General features: G+C 43.9%; 1 protein-coding gene across 2 annotated transcripts in view; it reads left to right on the top strand.

The window, feature by feature from the left end:
* PRKCE (protein kinase C epsilon) overlaps positions 1-24,809 on the top strand; it is a 464,741-nt gene that overhangs the window by 64,450 nt on the left and 375,482 nt on the right. The gene's annotated exons all lie outside the window — the stretch shown is intronic.

Here is a 24,809-nt window from a genome sequence, read left to right as displayed (position 1 = left end):
GCAGACCAGGGGCACCAGAACAGCTTACGAACGGGGCTTTCTCGCTCCGGAGCTCGCAGGTAGCAATCCGCCACCTCGACCTCCGGGGCGAGAAAGCCCCGTTCGTAAGTGCGTAAGTCGGGGACTGCCTGTATACACAATAGCAGTTCTGTAGCAGAGCAAATATATGCAAAATAGCTTGTTCTCTGTATCTCATGTTAAAGGCCCTGTGACAATCTTGTTCTGTTAGAGCAAGTGCATTGGGTATATTAAGAGCTCTGTTAGATTCTTTCTTCATGATTCTCTGCACTCAGACACCTCTACTAGTGCAGTTTGTCTCACACTAGTCTTCTCACAGACTGCTCAAGGACAGTAGAGTGCTTGCGTACTCCACAGTACTCTTAATAGACTTTCCAGACGCTGCTGCAGTGCCACCTGTCTTGATGTGAGCCAGAAACTTTGGGCAACTATTAACTCTGGCATCTTCTGTGTAAATATTGTGGAGAGCCTTTCTTTGGGGAGGATGGCCTATGCAGGGTGCTTAAAACAGCCCCAGATTGCTATGTAAGATTGCTTCCTTGCAGTGGTTTTTTTGTTTAAAAAAAAAAGTGCCAGTACTCCAGAGGAAAAGTTGTTGAGCTTTGACTGGAGGTGCCGGTACTGCGTCTTGAGGTGCCGGTACTGCAGTATCATCACAAAAAAAGCACTGGGTATCTGTGCCCTGGAGCATAGGTTCAACCTACTTGTAAGTATGCACCATGCCAATGAACGTATGGTCACTGATAAGCATAAGCAATGGATGTTACAGGCATGATTCTGACTTTAAAATGTTATGAAAACGTCGTGAGCTTCCACCTCTGAGGTTAAGCAGATGTGCTCTGGGCTGAGTGGGATTAATTCTGAAATATGAAAAACGGCTTCCTCTGCCTCATAGAATTGGGCCCTCCCTCAATTTGCTTTCTCCTTTCCCTTGCATGCCATAGGCTCCCCTGTAAATTTACTTGGGATTCTTTGTTCACTCTCACCTCTCCCAGCATACGTCATGTTTTCTCAACGCCCACTTGAGACTGATGGCACTAATGGCTTCCTTACTACTTCCAAAGCATCTCTTTTCGCCTCTTCAAAGCACATTCATGGATCCCCATCACATTCCTGAGTTCTCCTTTCCAGATCTCGAGTGCACTGCTGATTCCTAACAAGTTTCTAAAATCCTGTTCAGAAGCTAGCTGCCTCTCTTCCACTTCATAGCAGCTCCTGGAAATGGGTTAGACAAGTGGTTCCCAACCTTTTTTATACCGCAGATCAGCAAACCCATTCACACACTTTTGGCAGACTAGTAATATTTTATTTGCATATTCATTATGCAAATAATGAATATGAAAATAAAATGTTACCAGTCTGCCAAAGGCCCCGGCCTCCAGAGCCGCTGCAAACAGCTGGCTTCAGCTCCAGTAGTTGTTACATGGCGGGCAACTGCCACAGTGAAAGCCAGCTGGTCATGGCAGCTCTGGGGGCTGGGTACACCCCGGCCCCCCAGTGCCAACCCTAACCCCTAGATCTCCCGATCCTTCCACTACCCCCTGCACCAACCACTGACCCCAGAGTCCCCTGCACTCCCCTCACAGTGCCAACCCCTCATTCCAAATGCCTGTGTCAGCCCCCCACACCTTAAAGCCCCCCACCACCAGACCCTCCAGTGCCAGCTTCCTGTTTCAAGAGCCTCACTGCACCCAACCCACCCCCAGGATATACCCCCTCCTGCCAGCCCCCAGTCCCCAATATTAGCTCTGTCTCCAGAGCTCCCCAGTATTAGCTTTGCCCTCAGAACCTTCCAGCACTTGCCCCACCCCTGGAGCCCTCAGTGCTTTCCCTGTCCCCCCCCCCCTCACCTAGACTTATGCTGCCTCAGCTTCCAGCTGAGTGCTGCTGCCTGGGTCACAGCTTTCTAAGCCTGCCATGCCGGGCTTTGCGCAGCCTCCCGCTGCGCATTGAACTGCTCTTCTGTGTCTGGGAGGAGACTCGGCTCCAGCCCGGCACTGGTTGGCTGAGAGGCGGGGCAGGACATGTCTCTCCCAATAGCTGTGGCGGGAGGGGAGGAGCTGGGCTGTGTGTTCCAGCCCCGACCCCCAGAGGCACGGCGGCCTAACAGCCAGCAGTTCATGGACCACCATCAGTCTGTGGACTGACGGTTGGGAACCGTTGGGTTAGACGCATCATAATTTGGGATATAACAAAGTTTAGAGTGTGCTAAGACTGGAGAGGTGTAAGCAGAGGTGCCTGATGTCTAGCAGTCTTCAAAACAGATATTGAAAGACTTCAGGGGTGTGGGATATCATGGCATCCGGCTGTGGTTCAAAGAAAAATTGGAGCAGGTGCTAGAGTAGGTGGCAGGTAACTAACTCATGCAGGGAATGAAATAGGAGGCAGCAACAATTGTTGCTAAACATGAATGGTAAATTCTCAGACTATTTAGATGTGTATTGTTGCCAATCCCATACCAAATGGCTGAACTTCTGAGAACTGACCATCACTAGCAATTACTTTCATAATTTCAGGAGAAAACTGACATTAGCAGCACCATCTCCTGAGGGTTTGGCTGTGATTCCACTCTGTGCTGATATTCTTTGGACTTTGCTCCTCTTTAGATAAATGAAGCATGCTTTGTAAGAGACAGTGGGAGAATTCTAGCATTACCGTGCCTCCGAGCTCTGCAAAGAGTTGCATATTCAAAAAACATGCACAATCTTACCTGCTTGTTAGCCACAGTTTTCTGAGATTTATGATGCAAGATTTTTTTGATGGTTTTACCTTTTACTTGAGTTTGGGTCAGGGATCCTTTAGTCTTACTTGTTTAGTTAAGTGCAGCACCTGTTTACAGCAGCATAATAATAATATTCTTGGCTTGGTCCCATTCATAATGTTGTCCTTGGTTACAGCTAAGTAAACTCTGAATTCTTGACACCATCAGATGTTTTAATGTACAGTGGAGAAAAAAAACTTAGACTCAAATCAAGTGCAATTGGACACATAGCTTCTTTATTGGGCATATGTATTGGTATGGGGCAAGATTGTGCCTGCTTCCTGTGGGAACTTTAGTGGGGAGGGGAGGACATAAGGAGCCTTCTTCTTATCAACCCCTATGCTTCTTCCTGGAGGCCTTTACTGTCGACATAAATTCTTCCCCGTGTCCACACTTACCTTTTGTCAATAGAACTCTGTCAACAAAGGAATTATTCCTCATAGGGTACGTCTAGACTACATGCCTCTGTCGCCAGAGGCATGTAGATTAGGCTACCCGACATAGTAAAATGAAGCGGCGATTTAAATAATTGCCGCTTCATTTAAATTTACATGGCTGCCGCGCTGAGCCGACAAACAGCTGATCAGCTGTTTGTCGGCTCAGCACGATAGTCTGGACATGCGGGTGTCGACATCAAAGGTATTTGTCGACCACCCAGGTAAGCCTCCTGGGATGAGATTTACCTGGGTGGTTGACAAATACATTTGATGTCACCACCCGCGCGTCCAGACTACCGCGCTGAGCCGACAAACAGCTGATCAGCTGGTTGTCGGCTCAGCGCGGCAGCCATGTAATTTAAATGAAGCGGCGATTATTTAAATCGCTGCTTCATTTTACTATGTCTGGTAGCGTAATCTACATGCCTCTGGCGACAGAGGCATGTAGTCTAGATGTACCCATAGAATGAGGTTTACCGCCATCGACAAAACTGCCGCATTCTGTCAACTTACTGTCAACAGAACGTGGTGGTAGTGTAGATGCAGGTATAGTTTTGTCGACAAAAATCCACTTTTTCATGAGGCATAAGAGAGCGGTCGACAAAGGCTTCCCTTGTCGACCGATCCGCGTCTAGACTGCCGCGCTGTGCCGGATCAGCTGATTGTCGGCACAGCGTGTGTGGTTCATGAAAGCTCTAGACTAGTGCTTGGTGTTTATGAGAATCTCAGAGGATAGCTCCTTTTTTTGGTTGACCATGGAGTAATCCATTTCTTCATTAAAATGATGCTCATGCCATCAGGCTGCCTACTCACCTTTCCTGGCCAATACCAGCATCTGAAACAAAGGACTAATTTAGAAAATAGTTTTGTGAAAGGGGAGTGGGCATCCCAGGAGTTTGGTAATAGATGTTTCTATGTCACTGGACTTCTGCCGTGGAATGTAGCTACTCAAAGTGGGATACCGTCTATGTTGGCTATTTGGTTATATGAAATAACCATCATGGTCTCAAAGCAGTTTGTCTTGGTCATGTGGCTTCATAACAAAAAGTAAATTGCCCCAAACTCCTCCCCACTCCCCAACATGGCTGGTAATGGGTAACCTTGAAACAGTCTTAGCAGCAGAGGATTGAACTGACTATGGATGTGCACCCTCTGCACATCTAACACGGCACTATTAATAGGAGGCCGAACTGTTCCTCTCTCTCTATCCCAGAGCTGTCCACATCAGGCTTGAGATATTGGTGAGGAATTGTTTTGACTTGTCTATGGATAATTCCTCTCAGAAGACTAAATTCACCATAGAAATATATCCCTTTTAAAAAAGAAACTGATAGAGAAACCTCCATTTGGACAATAAACTTGCCTACAGTGACCACCTGCATGTAAACTATCTAATGCCATGTCTCTATTAATCTATCTTGACTGATACCCTACCTGCAGGTATCTGTGCATGTGAAAGGAATTGTTAAGAAAGGAATAAACAATAAGACAGAATCATAATCGCATTCTATAAATCCATGTTGTGCCCACATCTGTCTACTGTGTCCACTTCTAGTTGCCCCATATCAAAAAGTATAAAGTGAAACTGGAAAAGGTTCAGAGAAGGGCAGAGAAGATGATCAAGGATATGGAATGGCTTCCATACAAAGAGAGACAAGATCAGGGCTGTTCAGTTTAGAAAAGAGTGATTTAAGCGGGGATTTAATAAAGCTCTATAGAATTGTGAATGGTGTTGAAACATAAGAACATAAGAATGGCTGTACTGGGTCAGACCAAAGGTCCATCTAGCCCAGTAGCCTGTCTGCCGACAGTGGCCAACACCAGGTGCCCCAGAGGGGGTAGACCGAAGACAATGATCAAGTGATCTATCTCTAGCCTCTGACAAACAGAGACCAGGGACACCATTTCTATCCCCTGGCTAATAGCCTTTTATGGACCTAACCTCCATGAAATTATCTAGTTTCTCTTTAAACTCTGTTATAGCCCTAGCCTTCACAGCCTCCTCTGGCAAGGAGTTCCACAGGTTGACGATGCGCTGTGTGAAGAAGAACTTTCTTTTATTAGTTTTAAACCTGCTACCCATTAATTTCATTTGGTGTTCTCTAGTTCTTATATTATGGGAACTAGTAAATAACTTTTCTTTATTCACCCTCTCCACACTACTCATGACTTTATATACCTCTTATCATATCCCCCCTCAATCTTCTCTTTTCTAAGCTGAAAAGTCCCAGTCGCTTCAGCCTCTCTTCATATGGGACCCGTTCCAAACCCCTAATCATTTTAGTTGCCCTTTTCTGAACCCTTTCCAAGGCCAAAACATCTTTTTGAGGTGAGGAGACCACATCTGTACACAGTATTCAAGACATGAGCGTACCATAATTTTATACAGGGGCAGTAAGATATTCTGTGTCTTATTCTCTATCCCTTTCTTAATAATTCCTAGCATCCTATTTGCCTTTTTGACTGCCGCTGCACACTGTGTGGAAGTTTTCAGAGAACTAGCCACGATAACGCCAATATCTCTTTCCTGATTTGTCGTAGCCAAATTAGCCCCCATCATACTGTATGTATAGTTGGGGTTATTTTTTCCAGTGTGCATTACTTTACACTTATCCACATTAAATTTTATTTGCCATTTTGTTGCCCAATCACTCAGTTTGGTGAGATCGTTTTGAAGTTCTTCACAGTCTGCTTCTGTCTTGACTATCTTAAACAGTTTAGTATCATCCACAAACTTTACCACCTCACTGCTTACCCCTTTCTCCAGATCATTCATGAATAAGTTGAATAGGATTGGTCCCAGGACTGACCCTTGGGGGACACCACTAGTTACCCCTCTCCATTCCGAAAATTTACTATTTATTCCTACCCTTTGTTTCCTGTCTTTTAACCCGTTCTCAATCCATGAAAGGACCTTCTCTTTTATCCCATGACAGTGTAATTTACGCAAGAGCCTTTGGTGAGGGACTTTGTCAAAGGCTTTCTGAAAATCTAAGTATGCTATATCTACTGCAGGGGTGTCCAAACTTTTTTCAAAGAGGGCCAGATTTGATGAAGTGAACATGCGTGAGGGCCGACCATTTTGCCTGACATTCTTTGAACCATTAAAATTAAATGCAAATTAACTATTTTATGAAAAGTTTATTGCAAACGGCATACTTTTCATTTCGTCACATAGATGACAAATCTAAACAGGTGTTAAATCACTCTGTCTTTCATATCTGAAGGCCAGATGAAAAAAAAAATCCAGGAAGCTGAAATATATGTCAGGAACATTGTAAAGTACATTACATATTATTGGTAATAAAGGTTGTCTGTCAACTTTTAAGTTCAAAAAATATGAACAGGAACATAACACCAAGTATACATGTTGTGTCCAAATATATTTATAACTGATTTAGACCAACTGACATTAACTGAGATTTTACAATGTATTCATCTCAATACATATGGATTCGTTGGGGGCCATAAAAGATAGATATTGCCAAATTACCTGCAGGGCCGTATTAAACCAGAACACGGGCCGCAATTGGCCTGCGGGCCGGACTTTGGACATGCCTGATCTACTGGATCCACCTTGTCTGCATGTTTGTTAATCCCTTCAAAGAACTCTAATAGATTAGTAAGACATGGTTTTCCTTTACAGAAACCATGTTGATTTTTGTCCAACAAATTATGTTCTTCTACGTGCCTGACAATTTTATTCTTTACTATTGTTTTGACTAATTTCCCCGGTACTGAAGTTAGACTTACCGGTCTGTAATTGCCAGGATCGCCTCTAGAGCTCTTTTTAAATAGTGGAGTCATGTTAGCTATCTTCCAGTCATTAGGTACGGAAGCCGATTTAAAGGATAGGTTACAAACCACAGATAATAGTTCTGCAGTTTCCCATTTGAGTTCTTGGATGAATGGCATCTAGTCCCGGTGATTTGTTAACGTTAAGTTTTTCTATTTTTTCCAAAACCTCTGTTGAAGTGTCATTAATCCAGGACAGTTGCTCAGATTCATCACCCACAAAGGACGGTGCAGATTTGGGAATCTCCCTAATATCCTCAGCTGTGAAGACTGAAGCAAAGAAATCATTTCGTTTCTCTGCAATGGCGTTATCATCCTTGATTGCTCCTTTTGTATCTCGATCATCTAGGGGACCCACTATTTTTTTAGGAGGCTTCCTGCTTCTAATGTACTTAAAAAACATTTTGCTATTGCTTTTTGAGTTTTTGGCTAGCTGTTCCTCAATCTTTTTTTGCTTTTCTTATTACATTTTTACATTTGATTTGACAGTGTTTATGATCCTTTCTATTTATCTCACTACGGATATGTCTAGACTACATGGCTCTGATGACGGAGCCACATAGATGAGTTTACTAGACATAGGAAAATGAAGTGGTGATTTAAATAATTGCCATTTCATTTACATCGAAATGGCCGCCGCACTGTGCCGATGAGCTGTTTGGTGGCACAGCGGGGCAGTCTGGACGTGCCGCGGTCGACAAGGGAAGCCTTTGCTGACCTCTCCGGTAAACCTCATTTCACAAGGCATACCGGAGCGGTCGACAAAAGCTTTCCTTGTTGACCGCGGCGCATCCAGACTTCCCTGCTGTGCCGCCAAACAGCTGACAGGCACAGCACGGCGGCCATTTTGATGTAAATTATTATTTAAATCGCCTCTTCATTTTCCTATGTCTAGTAAACTCATCTACGTGGCTCCGTCGACAGAGCCATGTAATCTAGACATACCCTAGGATTGGACTTCCATTTCTTGAGAGATGCCTTTTTGTCCCTCACTGCTTTTACATGGTTGTTAAGCCACAATGACTTTTTTTTAGGTCTCTTACTATGTTTTTTAATTTGGGGTATACATTTAAGTTGGGCCTTTATTACGGTTTCTTTAAAAAGTTTCCATTCAGCTTGCAGGGATTTGGCTCTAGTCACTGTGCCTTTTAATTTCTGTTTAACTAATCTCCTCGTTTTTGTGTAATTCCCCTTTTTGAAATTAAATTCCAGAGTGCTGGACTGATGAGGTGTTCTTCCCGCCACAGGAATGTTAACTGTTATTATATTATGGTCACTGTTCCCAAGCAGTCCTGTAATAGTTATGTCCTGGACCTGATTCTGCGCTCCACTCAGGACTAAATTGAGAATTGCCTCTCCCCTTGTGGGTTCCTGTACCAGCTGCTTCAAGAAGCAGTCATTTAAGCCATTGAGAACTTTTATCTCTGCATCTCTTCCTGAGGTGACATGTACCCAGTCAATATGGGGATAATTGAAATCCCCAATTATTATAGAGTTTTTTATTTTGATAGCCTCTCTAATCTCCCTTAGTATTTCAATGTCATTAACACTGTCCTCGTCAGGTGGTCGATAATATATCCCTACTGCTAAATTCTTATTATTGGAGCATGGAATTACTATCCATAGTGATTCTGTTGAACATGTTGATTCATTTAAGATTTGCATTTCATTTGATTCTATGTTATCTTTTACATATAATGCCACTCCACCACCCACACAGCCTGCTCTATCCTTCCGATATATTTTATATCCCGGTATGATTGTGTCCCACAGATTTTCCTAAAAAAAAAAGTGATTAAGAATTGTTGTTTACCATTCTCACAATATAAATGCCAGGGGTGACCCAATGAAATTACTAGGCAGCAGGTTTAATACAAACAAGAGGAAATGTTTCCAAGCAGTGCACAATTAACCTGTGGAACTCATTGCCATAGGGTGTTGTGATGGTCAAAAGTATAAGTAGGCTTAAAAGTTCATTGAAGATAGGGTCCATCAATGGCTGTTAGCCAAGACAGTGCTCTCCCCTCTCCCCAAGTTCTGGTTTTGGCCACTCTGGTGGACAAGATAGTGAGCTAGATGGACCATTAGGCTGGCCCAGTATAGCTGTTCTTATAGTCTCAAATGCTTTGTTCTCTTAACTAATAATCTTGTTATGACTCTTACTTCATACCTGTTTTGCTGGTAAAAGTGGCATTCAGGTGAACATGCAAGCATCTTGTATGCATCCATAAGTTCTGGAGCTAAAACACAGCAAATATTTTTTTATTCTTGGTGCAAGAATTGTTTTTTTCTAATATACAACACATTTTATATTTATCTTTCACATTTGAATTACTAATATTTAAATGCCATAGTGTATCTACGGGCCTGTTTGATGTGTTCTGGATGAGAAGGAATTCTACTCAAACAGCATCAGATGTAATTCCATATGGCACTATTGTGTGATGCTAACTTGCTTGCCAGTTATAATTTGGAACATGGTATTATATGCAAAGATATTACAATACAACAGCACTGTGGGAGTCTGGGTTGATCACTGCGTGCTTGGCTTCTTACAGTAATATATGATCCTAACCTGGAGGATATGCAATGTGAGATTTATATGTTTGTACAAGTGTTGCTGATTAAAACAGAGGAGAATAAAGCTAATTGAAACCACTAAATTCTGTGAAAGCTGAGGACTACATTTTTCCATCTCTGCATGCACGGTGTCTTTCATCTAGAGACTGCAGCTTTTCCTGCATTCTGGTGGGTTTTATGAGCTTTTTGTGTTCTAAAAAGCAAATATCAGATTTTTTTTCCTAGTCCAAAGAAAAGCAAAGACATTGATTCTCATGTATCTATGCACATAGTTAAATAATGGTAGTCCTACCGATCTGGACTGGATGTCAGGACCAAGGCTCTCTATTACCAAAAGTGGCTGTAAACAAGGGTTGGGCAATAGTTTCTGGGGCGGGGGGGGGGGGGGGGCACTCCAAGAATTTGGTAAGTGGTCACAGGCTACTATTTGGTCACTTTTCTACTATTTTAATGGAGTAAGTATGGGGCCTGGGCTGGAGCTTAGGTACAGGGGAGTGCTCTGGGCAGTGAACTGGGGTGTAGCGGGGGTTCTGATTTGGGGCAGAGGAGCAGGGTTTTGGAAGGCGTTTGGGTGCAGGAGAGGGTGTTGTGACTTAGGGCAGGTGGTTGGGGAACAGTGCAGTAGAGGTACCAGGTGCAGGGTCTGGCTGGAGGTACTTACTGTAGATGACTCTGGGCCAGCAGCAAGTGCAACTGTCAGGCAGGCTGCCTGCCTGCTGCGGCCCCACATCCTGCTCAAAGTGGCTGGCTGCTGAGGCTAGTGTGTGCTTTTATGCCCCTTGGAAGGAGGGAGGGAAAGAGGGAAAGAGGCAGCCTCTCCTCACAGCTTTGCAGACAGTGCATAGAGACCCACTGCCCTTCTCCTGTCAATCTCCTATGCATGCAAAGACATGCTTGCCCCTGCAACTAGGAGCTTTGAGTAGTGTGTGGGGCTGTAGCAGGCAGACAGGCAGCCATCCTGCCTGAGAGCCCCATTGGGCTGTGGGACATTAGTGGCTGAGGGGGTCATGACAGGCTGGATCTGGTCTATCAGCCATATTTTACCCACCCCTGTTCTAGATTCTTGGAAAGGGACAGGCAGTTGGTTGGGTGGGGCTCCACTCCCCACAAGATAGCAAACCCGCGATCACACTGAAGGTCAGCCATGCTTACTGGGTCTACTGCCATGAGCATACCTCTTTTCCCCAACCCCCATTCCTACCAACACAGGCTTTGGTGGTCAAACCCACAATAGAACCTGCTGGCTTTTGTCTCTGCAGTGCAAGAAGCATGACAACGTTAACACTATTGTCTACATTCTTTGGAAAAGAAAGGGGAAGCACTCTTTAATCCAAGTGCCTCCCAGCGCACAGAAATCTTTCAAACCAGTTAATGTCTAAACCAGAAGCCTATCGTTTTGGTAGGAATCTTCAATTGCTGTGAAGAGTGTGTAGTTCACTGTCTCTTTCCTCATCCTCTAGTGCCCAGACTACATGTTGTCCTGGTAGTCATTCAGAGTTTGTGGAATGAGTTCAGTGGCTCCAATTCTAGGTAACAATTAATAGGAACCACAGCAATGCAAAGCCTGCAAATTCTAAGATTGACTTTGATCCTTGCCAATATAAAACTTGCACGAGTGTCTTCAGACCTCACAACCCTTTGGAATGGCTTGGTATGAATCCACCAGGTAGGTACCAACATGACACATTGGTGGGCTCATCTTCATTTCCTGGCCACAGTTTATAAATAGTTTATAACCCTAGTTGCATGTCAGGAATCTGTGTCTATAGACTTCAGTGGTTAAAACCTCATCTTCCTTGGCTAAGTACTTCCCACCTTCATAATTCAGACTGCTGAAGCTCATGGACGCTGACATGGTAAAGAATCAAGGAATGGCACTTTTTTCTAACACAGGACAAGAAACTTCATTAGAATAAGGAAAATTATTCCTACAGATTCTCTCTCCCACTGTGGTTCTTCTGCTGCTCTCCTGCCTGGCTTCCTTTCCTGATACAGTCACTGTACAAACACAAACAATAAAAATGATTAAACAAAAGACATTTCTAGATTAACAAAACTAAATCATTGCGCTGGTAGAGTGGAAGGTCATGTACAATATGGTGACTTATGAGGAATTTCATCCAGACAGGAAGAATCAGAGACAACTGTAACTAGGCAATTCTATAGAAAAAAAATTCAAATGTAAGTTAATTGTTAGCTCTCCGAAATAGAGACCGTCATTTAGCTCTGACTCAGTTTGTGGTGTTCATATTCAACAGGAGTGGGGAACCTTTTTTGGGTTGGGGGCCACTGACCCACAGAAAAATCAGTCAGGGGCTACACACAAGTGAGAGGCAAACAAAAACCCAACCACATCCTCATTAGCACGACTCCCAACTGAGAGAGAGAAAGACACTCCCCACAATCCTCTCGCACACCAGAGCCTGGGGGCAAGGGAGAGCCCAGTCTAGTAGATTTTGTATACTCCATAAGAACATAACAATGGCCGAACTGGGTCAGACCAAAGGTCCATCTAGCCCAGTATCCTGTCTACCGACAGTGGCCAGCACTAGGTGCCCCAGAGAGGGTGGACCGAAGACAATGATCAAGCGATTTGTCTCCTGCCATCCCTCTCCAACCTCTGACAAACGGAGGGCAAGGACACCATTTTATCCCCTGGCTAATAGCCTTTTATGGACCTAACCTCCAGGAAATTATCTAGCTTCTCTTTAAACTCTATTATAGTCCTAGCCTTCACAGCCTTCTCTGGCAAGGAGTTCCACAGGTTGTGTGAAGAAGAACTTTCTTTTATTAGTTTTAAACCTGCTCCCCATTAATTTCATTTGGTGTCCTCTAGTTCTTCTATTTAGGGAACTAATAAATAACTTTTCTTTATCGGCCCTCTCCACACCACTCATGATTTTATATACCTCTATCATATCCCCCCTCAGTCTCCTCTTTTCTAAACTGAAAAGTCCCAGTCACTTTAACCTCTCCTCATATGGGACCCATTCCAAACCCCTAATCATTTTAGTTGCCCTTTTCTGAACCCTTTCCAAGGCCAAAATATCTTTTTTGAGGTGAGGAGACCACATCTGTACACAGTATTCAAGATGTGGGCGTACTATAGTTTTATACAGGGGCAGGAAGATATTCTGGGTCTTATTTTCTATCCCTTTCCTAATAATTCCTAGCATCCTATTTGCCTTTTTGACCGCCGCTGCACACTGTGTGGAAGTTTTCAGAGAACTGTCCACGATAACTCTAAGATCTCTTTCCTGATTTGTCGTAGCTAAATTAGCCCCCATCATACTGTACGTATAGTTGGGGTTATTTTTCCCGATGTGCATTACTTTACACTTATCCACATTAAATTTCATTTGCCATTTTGTTGCCCAATCACTCAGGGTATGTCTACACTACAACGTTAATTCGAACTAACTTAGTTCGAATTAGTTAATTAGTTAATTCCACGAGGAGTACAGCTAGTTCGGATTAGAAGCCTAATCCGAACTAGCTACTCCGTGCCGCGTGTAGCCGCGCGGCACGGGGTTCGAACTAGCCGGGATTTAAAAATGGCGGCGCCCGGCTTATGCAAATGAAGCCCGGGAAATTCAAATCCCGGGCTTCATTTGCAAGTGCGGTATGCCTACATTACCCCGCTAGTTCGAACTAGCGGGGTAGTGTAGACATACCCTATGAGAGCTTGACTTTAAAATGATTGGCTAATCAAGATGCGATATTTGCATGAGTTTGAAACAATTGGTCCGTACACAATGCTATTACATAATTATGAGAAACCGCCTATCCTTATGAATATTCATGTGGCCAACTTTCTGATCCATGAATATGCATTTACAGTTGGAATGATTTAGTTCTAAACATGTCAAAGAGCTGAGTCATGCTGACATTTGAAATATGTGATGACGTATACATGCATTGATTTAAATGGCTAATACATCAGTTTTACTACATAGGTGTTGTATGGCTAATACATATTAGGCTCATTACATAATCAGATATCATTACAGACATTAGGCTTATTAAGCAATTTATACAATTCTGCTAACAGAAGTGTGTTCTTAGAAAGATGGCTGTTGTTTACCTGTATTGTGAGAGCTGAAAGAAAGGTAGGAGCTTCAAGGAATGTCAGCTTGTGCCCAGTACAAAGAATGTTTAGGTATTTTCATAGGTCTGTTTTCAGAATGCTATCAAGTTGAAGAGTCTTCCCACTTCAGCTGCTACATCGCCTGCCATTATTTTAAAATCTTTTTTTAGTGTTTATATTAAACCCTAGAAGTGAAGAAGTTATTTTCTTGCTGGTAATTACTTGCTCTATTGCATGCACACAGACTTTGCACAATTATTGTAGGGTTCACAGTCAGATAAATTGTGAAAAGGAGTGATACTTTGTTGTATAAATCAACACTAATGTACCATATAGCATATACTGACTGCTTAAGTCTTATTTGATATGAAATTAGACTACTTAATGTGACCAATTGTTTGCTGCTAACCTAATGGCTAATAACAATATCCAAAGAAAGAATCTATTTATGGCATCTTCCTTTCAGACCTTAATAAATTACTGCTTCAATTCTGAGCTCTTTCCCCCTTCCCTCTCCCGTCCTTTCTTCTTGTCACCATCCCCCCCTATATTCAGGATGACAGGACAGGAAGCACCTTTTAAGACAACTAGAAATGTCTCTTAATAGGTGGCTTCTGGATATGACAATTCTACACATCACGTATGTTGTCTGTATGAAGAGGGTCAAGAGATCACATCAAAATGATGAATGGCCCTAGTGCTCCACACAGCACTGCCATCATGCTGCTGGGGAACTGCTGCTGCTGTTGGTTTGCCGAGGTAATGTCGTTAACAAGCTTCAGTATTTTCCATCTTAAATCAGCTCAATAGTTATATAACTGGCTTGTGTGAAAATACCTTGTGAACAAAGTGCCCTAAAATGTGTTATCTGAACTTGAGCTTTGCCACTTCTGGAAAATGTTTTAGTTATTTGTTATTGAAATCTTTGCCTTCTCTGAGAAGAATTGTGAACCTTGAGGCTATGTCTACACAGCAGTGTTATTTCAGAATAACTAACGTTATTCTGAAATAACATAGTCTGCATCTACACAGCAAGCAGTTATTTCGACATAATGTTGAAATAATGTCGAGCTGGAGGACTTCCTACTCCAACTCCTGTAACCCTCATTTTACGAGAAGTAAGAGAAGTCGGAGGAAGAGTGCCCTAACTTGGACTTCCTGCTGTGTAGACAACACCAAAAGCTGAAATAAGCTATTTTGACTTAGCTCAAGTTGTGTAGCTTATTTTGGCTTTAGCCCTGCTGTATAGATGTGCCCATAGAGTCCAGCACATGGCTCTGTGCACCACTTGAGCCTTGCAAGTCTCACATAAAGGACTAAAGCAATATACAGGGCCCTGCAAATTTCACAAAATAAATGAAATGAAGATGAAAAATGAATGATTTCTTTTAATGAGCCATCACAGAGTACAGCATGTTCACAGCCTGCAAGCTGGTTGGTCAACGATCTCAATGAACAGCACATCTAGATCCTATATTGATTTAATTTTGTGAACACTATTAGCAATAATTTAACACAAAAGATTTACTGCTTTGAAGAACTAGTTATTACTGTTTTTCTGTCTTAAGGTTTCAAAGCTAGAGAGTGTTTAAAAAAAGAGGACCTGATAGCTCTCTCACTTATGCTGGGATTCCATTTAGATTGATTTTATTTCACAGTTAGAAACCTGTAGTGTCAGGAGTAACTCTTTTGAAGTCAGTGCAGTTATGCTGCATAAAATTGGTCTAGCCCCAAGTTCCTAATGAGGGCATTAAATTACTATTAAATGAGTATGTTTGCAACTTAATTCTTCAACGTAATGCAGCAGATAGGCTTGGCTGTTGGCCTGACATATTTGTCTAGTAACATAATGTCTAACATCTAATAAGAACATAGGTATTACTATACTGTGCAGAATGATGTCTCTGGTCCAGCATCCTGTCTCCAAGTATCAGAGGGATAGCTGTCTTAGTCTGTCTTTGCAAAAAAGAGGAGTCCCATGGCACCTTAAAGACTAAAGATATAAATCTGTTAGTCTTTAAGATGCCACAGGACTCCTTGTTGTTTTTGCTGTCTCCAACAGTGACTCACCCATATCAGCTACTTCAGTAAAAAGTGTAAAACCTCCACAATGGAGAATAATATCATTATTTTTACTTTTTTTGGCCAATGGCGTGGGTAGCTTCTTAAATTAGCTGCAGCATGTCTGGAATTATGTCCGTAAGCATTCTTAGTTCATGCAGTTTTGTACAGATGGAAGGAGGAAGAATGAACACTTTTCTATTTCCATTAAGTACAAAAATGTGCAGGCTATCAAACACATGACACACGAGATGAAAAGAAATGCAGCATGACTGAAGTAATAACAAAAGTTAACAAATGGTGGTGTGTGAAGGAAAATGATTTAAGAAAAATACCCAAGGAAAAAAGTCAGAACGCTCCTCTTCACTACACTTTGAATCATGGCTTTGAGTATCATGGTGAGCAAGATTAAAAAGGTGTTATCTGGAAGTGGAAAGAAGCTTTACTACTTGTACTGATTCATTGATTTCCATATATTCAAAATTTATTTATATCCTTCGGTAGGAGAAATGAACAGTTTGATTGGTTGTTAGATATTCTAGCAACAACAAAACAAGGTATTTATTCATTGCAGTCACTGGCAATGGACCAGCTGCCATTCCACGCAGAATTATCATATACTTCCTCCTTTGTGCTCATGTCAGCATATGGGAGGGCTCATTCTTCCCTGCCTTGAATTCTGATTGGATAGCATTTTACACCCATTGGCACAGTTGCCAGTGGCTGCACAAATTATTCTGTTCCCTTTTAGAGTCCCATCCTGTGATGTGCTGAGTACCCTCAAACACCCATTCAAGTCAATTCTATAAACCTTATGTATGCAAGCAGTTGCATTGTGGATGGTTGTATCATGCCCACCATTTAACTGGCTGCTGCTGGTTGCACTAACAGAAGTCTTTTTCTCTCTTTTTTGATAATACGGATTTGACTAACGTCATGAGTGGCTTCAATCAATTGGCTTAAAGCAGGGGTGGGTAAGGGTCCACTGAACCACAGAAAAATCAGTCGGGGCCATATACAAGTTAGAAAAAACAAACAAACAAACAAACAAAAACCCTATAATGACATGGGCCCTGACTGAAAAGACACTCACCACATTTTCCTCACACATCAGAGCCTAGGAGGCCCCAGGCTAGTAGATTTTGTGTGCTTTGGGGCAGCGGGTGGGCTGGAGCACCAGTGTGGGGTCTTCCGTGCTGGGGGGAAAGGGGCTGAACCTAAGGGGCTGGATCCAGTCAAGCCACGGGCTACATCTACCCCCTGGGCCTGAGGATCCCCACCCCTGGCTTAAACCAAGAGCTCAGAACATCCAGGTGTTTGTAGCGTGATACTTCGTGGTCAAGTATGCCTGGTTTTGTGGTAGGGAATTACTGCCACATTCCTAGAGCCCAACCTAAATGTCAGACATTCAGCAAGACTTCAGGCAAAGAGAGGGTTTAGACTGTAGTTGAACCTCTCAGACACCAGGTCCACTATGATACTTGAGGAGCAGGGTGTCACGCCTACCAGTCTGCTTCCCCTTTGTCTGCTCCTCCTTGGATAACAATTAAGGAAGAGTTATTAACTTCTTCAAACCAGCAAAGGTCATTGCTTCTGAGAGAACCTCAGCTTCCTGTAGAACTGAGTGGATCTGCTCCACAGTTTCTTAAAGGAAATTCTCAGGAGTCACACGAGCAGTGGTAAAACATAGCTATAAATCCCCCCTCTCAGAATTGAGAGGTTGGTTGACAATGCTGTGGACTGGCCATGTGTGTAGATCTTTCTAGAAGACTTCCAGAATGTCTTATTGAAGAAAACCTTTGGGCAGGGCCACTCAGAAAAAACATGTCCGACTGTGTCCCAGGAGTTTGCATGCCTACCTTTGCCCAGCAAAGCATGCAGTGAGTTAAAGTGATTTCCATAGGAGATGCACATTTCTTGTAAGCAGAACAGTAGTGCTTTAAGAAGACTAGGACATCTGCATTGAAAATGGGGTGATCGTCACCTCTGAAGAAGGGTCAGATTTACAGAGGCTCAAACAACTACCATCTGCAAGACAGACAAGGATTAGGGATTTGTTGAAGAGAGATCATTGTACATTGGGAGGACAGGGCTGAAGGACCTGGAGCACTGTCTTCTCACAGAAGAAGTGCAGAAATACAAAGACCACACTTTCTGTGAATGCTGCCTGTCAGTTTGTCCTATAACCATTGTACCAGCCAGGGCAACAATGTCAGTTTTTCCATTCAATTTCTGTTTTGAGTAAACACATAAAAGTCAGAAAAGAAACCTGAAAATGATCAGACTATTAGATTTTCACTAGATGTTAAATGTTTTATAAATAACAAGTATATTCAATGTATTCAGTTTATATCTCTCCTCCCCCCTCATTTTAGGACAGGGAGCTCAGGAGTCCCCTATTGGCTCCAGGTAGTTAAAATATATATGGGCAGTATTTCTTTAAATTTCTGTCTAACCCCTCATCTCCTGAATTTCCATTTTCCATGCCCCTTCTCCTATTTGTATAAATCAAATGAGTATTTGCAGTCCACTGGCCAAGTGGCTAGTCCATTGATCAAAATTCTTCTGTTTTCCCAATTTTCAAGAGGGGAAGCAATAAAAAAGCATTGAGCAAAGACAGGTGTTGATTTTAGAGCATTTCAAAAAGAGAAACTTCAACCACCTTTTGCTAAATTTTGTATAGTTGCATGCTTAATGTACGGTATTTTTCTAGCTGGAAGTAAACCTTTAGTGACTGCCAGCTATCTGGAGTGGAAGGAAGAGCACTGTGTGGATGAACTAAACTTATCTGGAAAGAAAATGAATAAAGAGAGAAGACTAAACCAATCATTGTCATGGCACTGCCTTCTACGAGCCCAATGTTTTCTTACTGTCCCTGACAAACTCAAATTGTACATGCAGAAAACGCACACAAAACAGAAGACTTAAAGGTTAATGTGTCTGATGGAAACTCTTTTGACAAAGTATTGTTACATTTTGCAGCTCCTTTTAACTGAACCTGCTGGGCTCTTGGCTGCTTCTCTACAGCATTTCTACAAGGTCCTGGAGGCCCCAGCTGCTTCTGTCCTGGAGTGGGTTGTGGTAGGACTGCAAGGCCTCCCACAAGGGCCTCAAAGGGCCTGTTACACCCTGTTACAGAGGGTATACAAATTCCACATTGGAGAAGGGGTAAGGTGCTTTGTGAGCAGGTGGCCTGTTCCCATCCCACCTCATCTCTCCTGCAAAGCTTGTACAAGTTGGAGGTAGATCTCAAAAAGGGAAGCAGAGTACAGCGGTGGCAGGCAGATGGGAAGGCGAATTGAGATGTGCTCTGAACACGTGATAAGAAAAAACCTCGGAAATCTTGCCGCCTAAGGCTTGGCAGTACTGAGCTGACCCAGCCTGCAACGGAAGGGCCTGGTGGTTTCTAGAAGTCAGAAATTTTAATTTTATGTTCAGTTATTTACTTCACTCTTGTGGGAAGAGGGACATTGATAGGGGATGATCCAGGGAGACAGCTATGTAGTACCCCAAGGTGCAGCTTTAGTAGCATATCACTGAGCCTTGGCTTGGAGCCTAGTGGAGAGTGGTAGGTCCAGGCTCCCCTACTAATCTGTGGAGTGGACGATGACAGGCAACCTAGCTGAGGAAGATACCGAAGATGCAAAGATCCAGGTCCCTGCTGGGTTTTGAAGACTCCCATGTTATTAGATTCTTTATGTGTATGGTTGGAGGACTAAGTTGCTAAGAGAACAGACCATCATACAGTTGTCACATAAAGTCATATGTGGGTCCTGCAGCTTAGCAGGTCTGGGATGGAAGTTTCTATCTTAGCAGTACATAGCCTACGACCCGGCAAGTGTAAACAGCCGCTGGCCCTTATCAGCTTTAATCCATGCCTTGATCTGGGAAACTACTAAGTGGTAAACAAGTTTGACCTCAGTCTGACCTCATGAAAGTGATAAGAATGGCGTTGAGCCAGTATGCGCACACCCAGTAAACAACCGTAGTATAAATAGTGTAGGGAGTCCTGTGCCCGGTGAGTCTCACCAGGGACCTAGACATCAGAGGGTGCCCTGGATTCCCCCAGCTGGAGCCACGTCCACTGTGGCCTGGTGCGAGGTGACAGGAAATGACTTCCCGCAGACTGAAGGGGCATGAGCATTTCTAAGTGCCTGTTGCTCTCTTATGCATGGGTCTCCCTGTGCTTATTAATGTGTCACTTTGCAGTAGCTGCGTAACCATTTGGCAGTATTAACTCTGTAATAGTAGTGACATAGTGAGATTAATAAAAGCAACTGTCCCTAATAGACTCTGTTGAGATGCAATCCATAATCCTGTTTGGCCATGCCCCTATGAGTTGACAACAGTAGAGCTGTAATGAGAAAGAGAAATGCCTAGGAGGAAGACAATCTGCCTGTGTGCAAAGGGAAAACACAAGCATGAATAAAACACGCTAAAATAGTCTAGAAATACAGAAGAAATTGATATCCAATTAAAATTAAACAATCCTCTATGAAAGGATAGAGAAGCACAGAGTCGAAGAGACAGGAAATCTGTCTTGGCTGCGTGGCTGAGCTTTCATGGATCGTACTTGGCAGCCAGATGAAACATTTTTAGACAAATGCCTCCTTATTCAACCAAACTCCAAAATTCTTTTTAAAAAATCATTTTAAGGCACTCTCATAATTTCTCCTGTCCCGATTCATGATATTTGCATGCCTGGGGTGGATAATGAAAACCAAGGACATAATGGAATATTGTCTGACATCTTATTCACTTAAGTCTAATTTAAGATCCTAAGCCTGGCATATGTGTACCCAGATTTCACCTGCTACAAAGACTCTCTTAATTTTTGCTAAATTAAGTCCATGGGTATGTCTACACTCGGAAATTATTTTGAAATAAGTTATTTCAAAATGATAACTCCTGAAATAATTATTTCAAAATAAGTGTTATTCCTCATGACAAGCAGCAGTTATTATTTTGAAATAAGCAGACAGTTATGTCAAAATAATGGGTTTGATAGTGTGCATGCTCCACTTGTTGTTTCGAAATAAGGAGAGATATTTCAAAATAACTACCTAGTGTAGACTAGGGCCATGAGAGATCCCAGACCCAAATCCCGTATTCTGTAAGTAACCTGAATAATTGTCTGTGTAGGGTTACACAAAAGTCAGGGAGAAAAAATTCACCCTGTCAGAATGCACATAACAGCTGTTTCTGCATAAGGAATTTTGTCTCTGAAGCCTTGCAGCCACTGTCCCCTTGCTGCCCTCTAAACTCAGTTCCCTGCACTAGTAGATGGGAAATCCACATTGCCAGAGCAGGCTCCTTACATCATATCCTCTATGCAAAGCTATAGCATTTCTTCTATCTGTTGGGCCCATTTTCTCTCAGAAAGTGGGGAGAGTAATGATCAAAAATTTAAACAATGCCATGGCGGTCGGTGCAGCTGGGGCCGGGGGAGGCAGGCCCCCACCTTGGAGAGGGGAGGAGGCAGGGCACCATGGGGAAGGGAAGAGAGCACCAGGGATGGAGGAGGCCACATGACTCCAGCCTGCATGGCCCATGGAGTACAAGGGAGGGAGGAGACCACGTGGCTGCAGCCTGCCCGGCCCCCAGAGCTCTAGGGAGGGAGGATGCCATATGGTGCCAGCCTTTCTGCCTGCCCCCTCTCCTCCGGAGCACAGGTGGGGAGGGCGGGTGCCGGGGGCAGCAACACTCTGCCCCCAGAACATCTACAGCAGGCGTTCTGTGGGCGGAGTGAGGGCGGGGCCATGCTTGGTGGTTTGGGAAGGCAAAGCCTTCCCCCGATTAGGATTCTGGACGCCCATGCATAATGGGTGTCTGTACTAGTGTGCACTCCTCTGATGCCAGTACGGAATCCTATCAGTGATTTTCTAAGCCTGCTTCTTCCACCATAGCCATGCTGAGTAGTATTTGCTGACAAGAGCAATCTCACTGAATTGAAGAAATAGGTAATAAATATTTTATCACATTGATGTAATAATTTATAATATGGACTTTAGAATATCACTCATTTTGATTTATCATTGATTTTATTTTACATCAGGCTTAAAACCATCTGACACTTTACTCTGGGTATCTTGTGAGAGTGGCATAAGGAAAATTGTGGGGTCTTTTAGCATTTTGGACGGTTTGTGACAATGATGGTATGTCTACACTACAGCGAACTAAGCTAATTCAAACTAACGCATCTAGAACTAAAAACTAGTTCGAATTAGAGTTTTGCTAATTCGAACTAGCGCATCTACATTAAGTGGACCCTGAAGCGGGGTTAAGGATGGCCAGAAGCAGTGCCGGCAGGGCATCAGAGGAGGACTTAGAGCGTGGAGATGCTGTCTCAGGCTAGCCGAAGGCTGTGCTTAAAGGGTCCCGACCCCCACCCTGGACAGACAGTTCTCAGGGGTGCCCCGCTTGCAAAGCAGTCCTGGCTTGGAGTGCCCTGAGTGCCCACACTGGGCACGTCACACCACTCGGCCATCAGCCCGGCTGCACTTGCCGCAGGCTGCCATCTGGGGAGAGGGGGCAATCGGAGGGGGGGGCTGCAGGAGAGCTTCCACCCCCAGAAGCCCGCAGAGCCAGCCCAGTCCTCCCCATCGGGGGCTCGTGCCCCATTCCTCCCTCACCTCCTTTCACTTACCCTTCCCTAGCCCCTCTTCTTGATGTACAAAATAAAGATAATGTGTCTTCCAAAATGGAATCTATCTTTATTGAACAAAACTGGGGGAGACTGGGAAAAGGAGGTGGGAGAGGGGAAGAGAGAGACTGGTAGAGGGGAGGGCAACTAAAATGATCAGGGGTTGGGAACAGGTCCCATATGAAGAGAGGCTAAAGAGACTGGGACTTTTCAGCTTAGAAAAGAGGAGACGGAGGGGGGACAGGATAGAGGTCTCTAAAAGCAGGAGTTGGGTAGAGACGGTGCATACAGAAAAGTTCTTCATTAGTTCCCATAAAGAAGGACTAGAGGACACCAAAGGAAAGGAATGGGTAGCAGGCTTCAAACTAGTAACAGAAAGTTGTTCTTCACAAAGCAAAGAATCAACCTGTGGAACTCCTTGCTGCAGGAGGCTGTGAAGGCTAGAACTAGAACAGAGTTTAAAGGGAAGTGAGATCAAGTCATGAAGGTTGGGTCCATGTAGTGGTATTAGCCAGGGGGTAGGAGTGGTGTCCCTGCCCAAGGTTTGTGGAAGGCTGGAGAGGGATGGCACGAGACAAATGGCTTGGTCACTGTCTTCGGTCCATCCCCTCCAGGGTCCCTAGGGTTGGCTGCTGTCGGCAGACAGGCTACTGGGTGGATGGACCTTTGGTCTGACCCAGGATGGCCATTGTAAGCTCAGGGCTCAGGATCGGGGGTCTCAGTGGACCCCCTTGATTCTATTGCACACCTGCTCCTGGGTGGCCAGGCTGGCAGCTATCCTGCCCAAGCCGGCCACTTTCCTGTGCTTAGTGCGGAGATCGTGGACGAGGTCCACGATGTCCGCACTAGCCCAGGTGGGTGCCCGCCTCTTGCGGTCCCGGGCAAGCTCCCGGGAGCCGCCAGCCTGGTCCCGGGAAGAGGGGGAGGGCTGGGGGGCATCGGGTGGGTGGCTTGATCCGTGCCAGGTGCAGGGTCTGCTGGCTGGGTGCTGGCAGGCTTGCACCTGGCACGGGCACTGTAGCCAGCCCGTGCCCCTTTAAGGGGTCCGGGGCCGGGAGGGGGGCAGTAGAGTTTCCCTGGTGTTGGCCAGAGTGGCCACCAGGGAAACCTGTGGAGGGCTAGCCTCCCACTAGTTCGAATTAAGGGGCTACACACCCCTTAATTCGAACTAGCTAGTTCAAACTAGGCTTAATCCTCGTGGAATGAGGATTACCTAGTTCGAACTAAGCGCTCCGTTAATTCGAATTAATTTCAAACTAACGGAGCGCTAGTGTAGGGCCTATGAAAGTTAGTTCGAACTAACGTCCGTTAGTTCGAACTAACTTTGTAGTGTAGACATACCCTGAGAGAGTTTATCTTTCAGTTTGTAATAAGTGCTTCTGATCTCCACTCCTCTTTTTTCCTAGCAGATTGTGTAACTGAGGGGTGATACATTCTCCAGCTTGGGCTGGCATCAGTGCTGTACCCATCCATAATGACATTTATAAGTCACTCTAATCAGATGAGCTAATCAGCATCCAGCCCAGCTATGAGCATGAGGTAGTGAGGGATATTTGCATGAGAAATTATTGGCAAAAAGAGATATTTTAATAAGATCTAATATAAAATGTATGAAGTGGATTTAAGGAATATTTTAAAAAATATTTCATGATGCAGTAAGTGCATGTTTTACTTTTATTCTGTCGTTTTTAGGATGTGTCTTGCTTTGTAGCACGTTACTCCTTGTGTTCTATCTGTCCAATAGAAATGATATTTCTTGACAGGCATTCACAGTCACTTTTTTTTAAACACTCCTGGCCAAGCTCAGTAGTCACAATTAATGACCCTTCTCTTTAAGGATTTGACTCTTGCCTTCGGATAGCTGGGTAAGATTGTCTCTTGTATGTAGTCCATTTCTAGGTCAAGTTGTGCAATAAAGCAGAAGTGAGAAAACATAGAGACAGTGTGGTGCAACTGTAAGAAGCAGTGAAGGGAATGAAGTACCAGAAAAAATAGGCCTGAAAATTGAAAAGTATGTGTGTGCAAGGAGTGCCAGACTCATGGAGTGTATGGCATTTCTCTTGGAAAAAGGCATCACTGGAAATGTGCACCTGCTGTCCAACCTCTGCAAACACTTTTTCCCTCCCAAAGCCAAACAAATGTAAACTATCTGCCTAGCCAGTGACAGTTCAGTAAAGACTACGAGAGGTTTTTTGCCCCATAAGGTGGGCTAGCAGCATGTGGTTGAGGCTGCAGGTGTTCTCCTCACAGATCTGCCTTGCTGGCTGAGTTTTGGTAAATCACTTCACTTCTCTTCCTAGATGTATTGAGTGGTTTTGGTGCTGTTTTTGGTCCTCAGATGTAGCCTCACTTTCATGTGCTTTCCTTTTTCAGTCCTTACTCTGCTATTTTTTTTTACTTTCTTTATTGCAATAGCCCCCGTTTTCT

Source organism: Pelodiscus sinensis, chromosome 3 (genome assembly GCF_049634645.1).
Source record: "Pelodiscus sinensis isolate JC-2024 chromosome 3, ASM4963464v1, whole genome shotgun sequence".
In the NCBI taxonomy this organism is placed as follows: domain Eukaryota; kingdom Metazoa; phylum Chordata; order Testudines; family Trionychidae; genus Pelodiscus; species Pelodiscus sinensis.
Note: the sequence above shows the minus strand (reverse complement) of the source record. Positions and strands in the feature narration are given on the sequence as shown.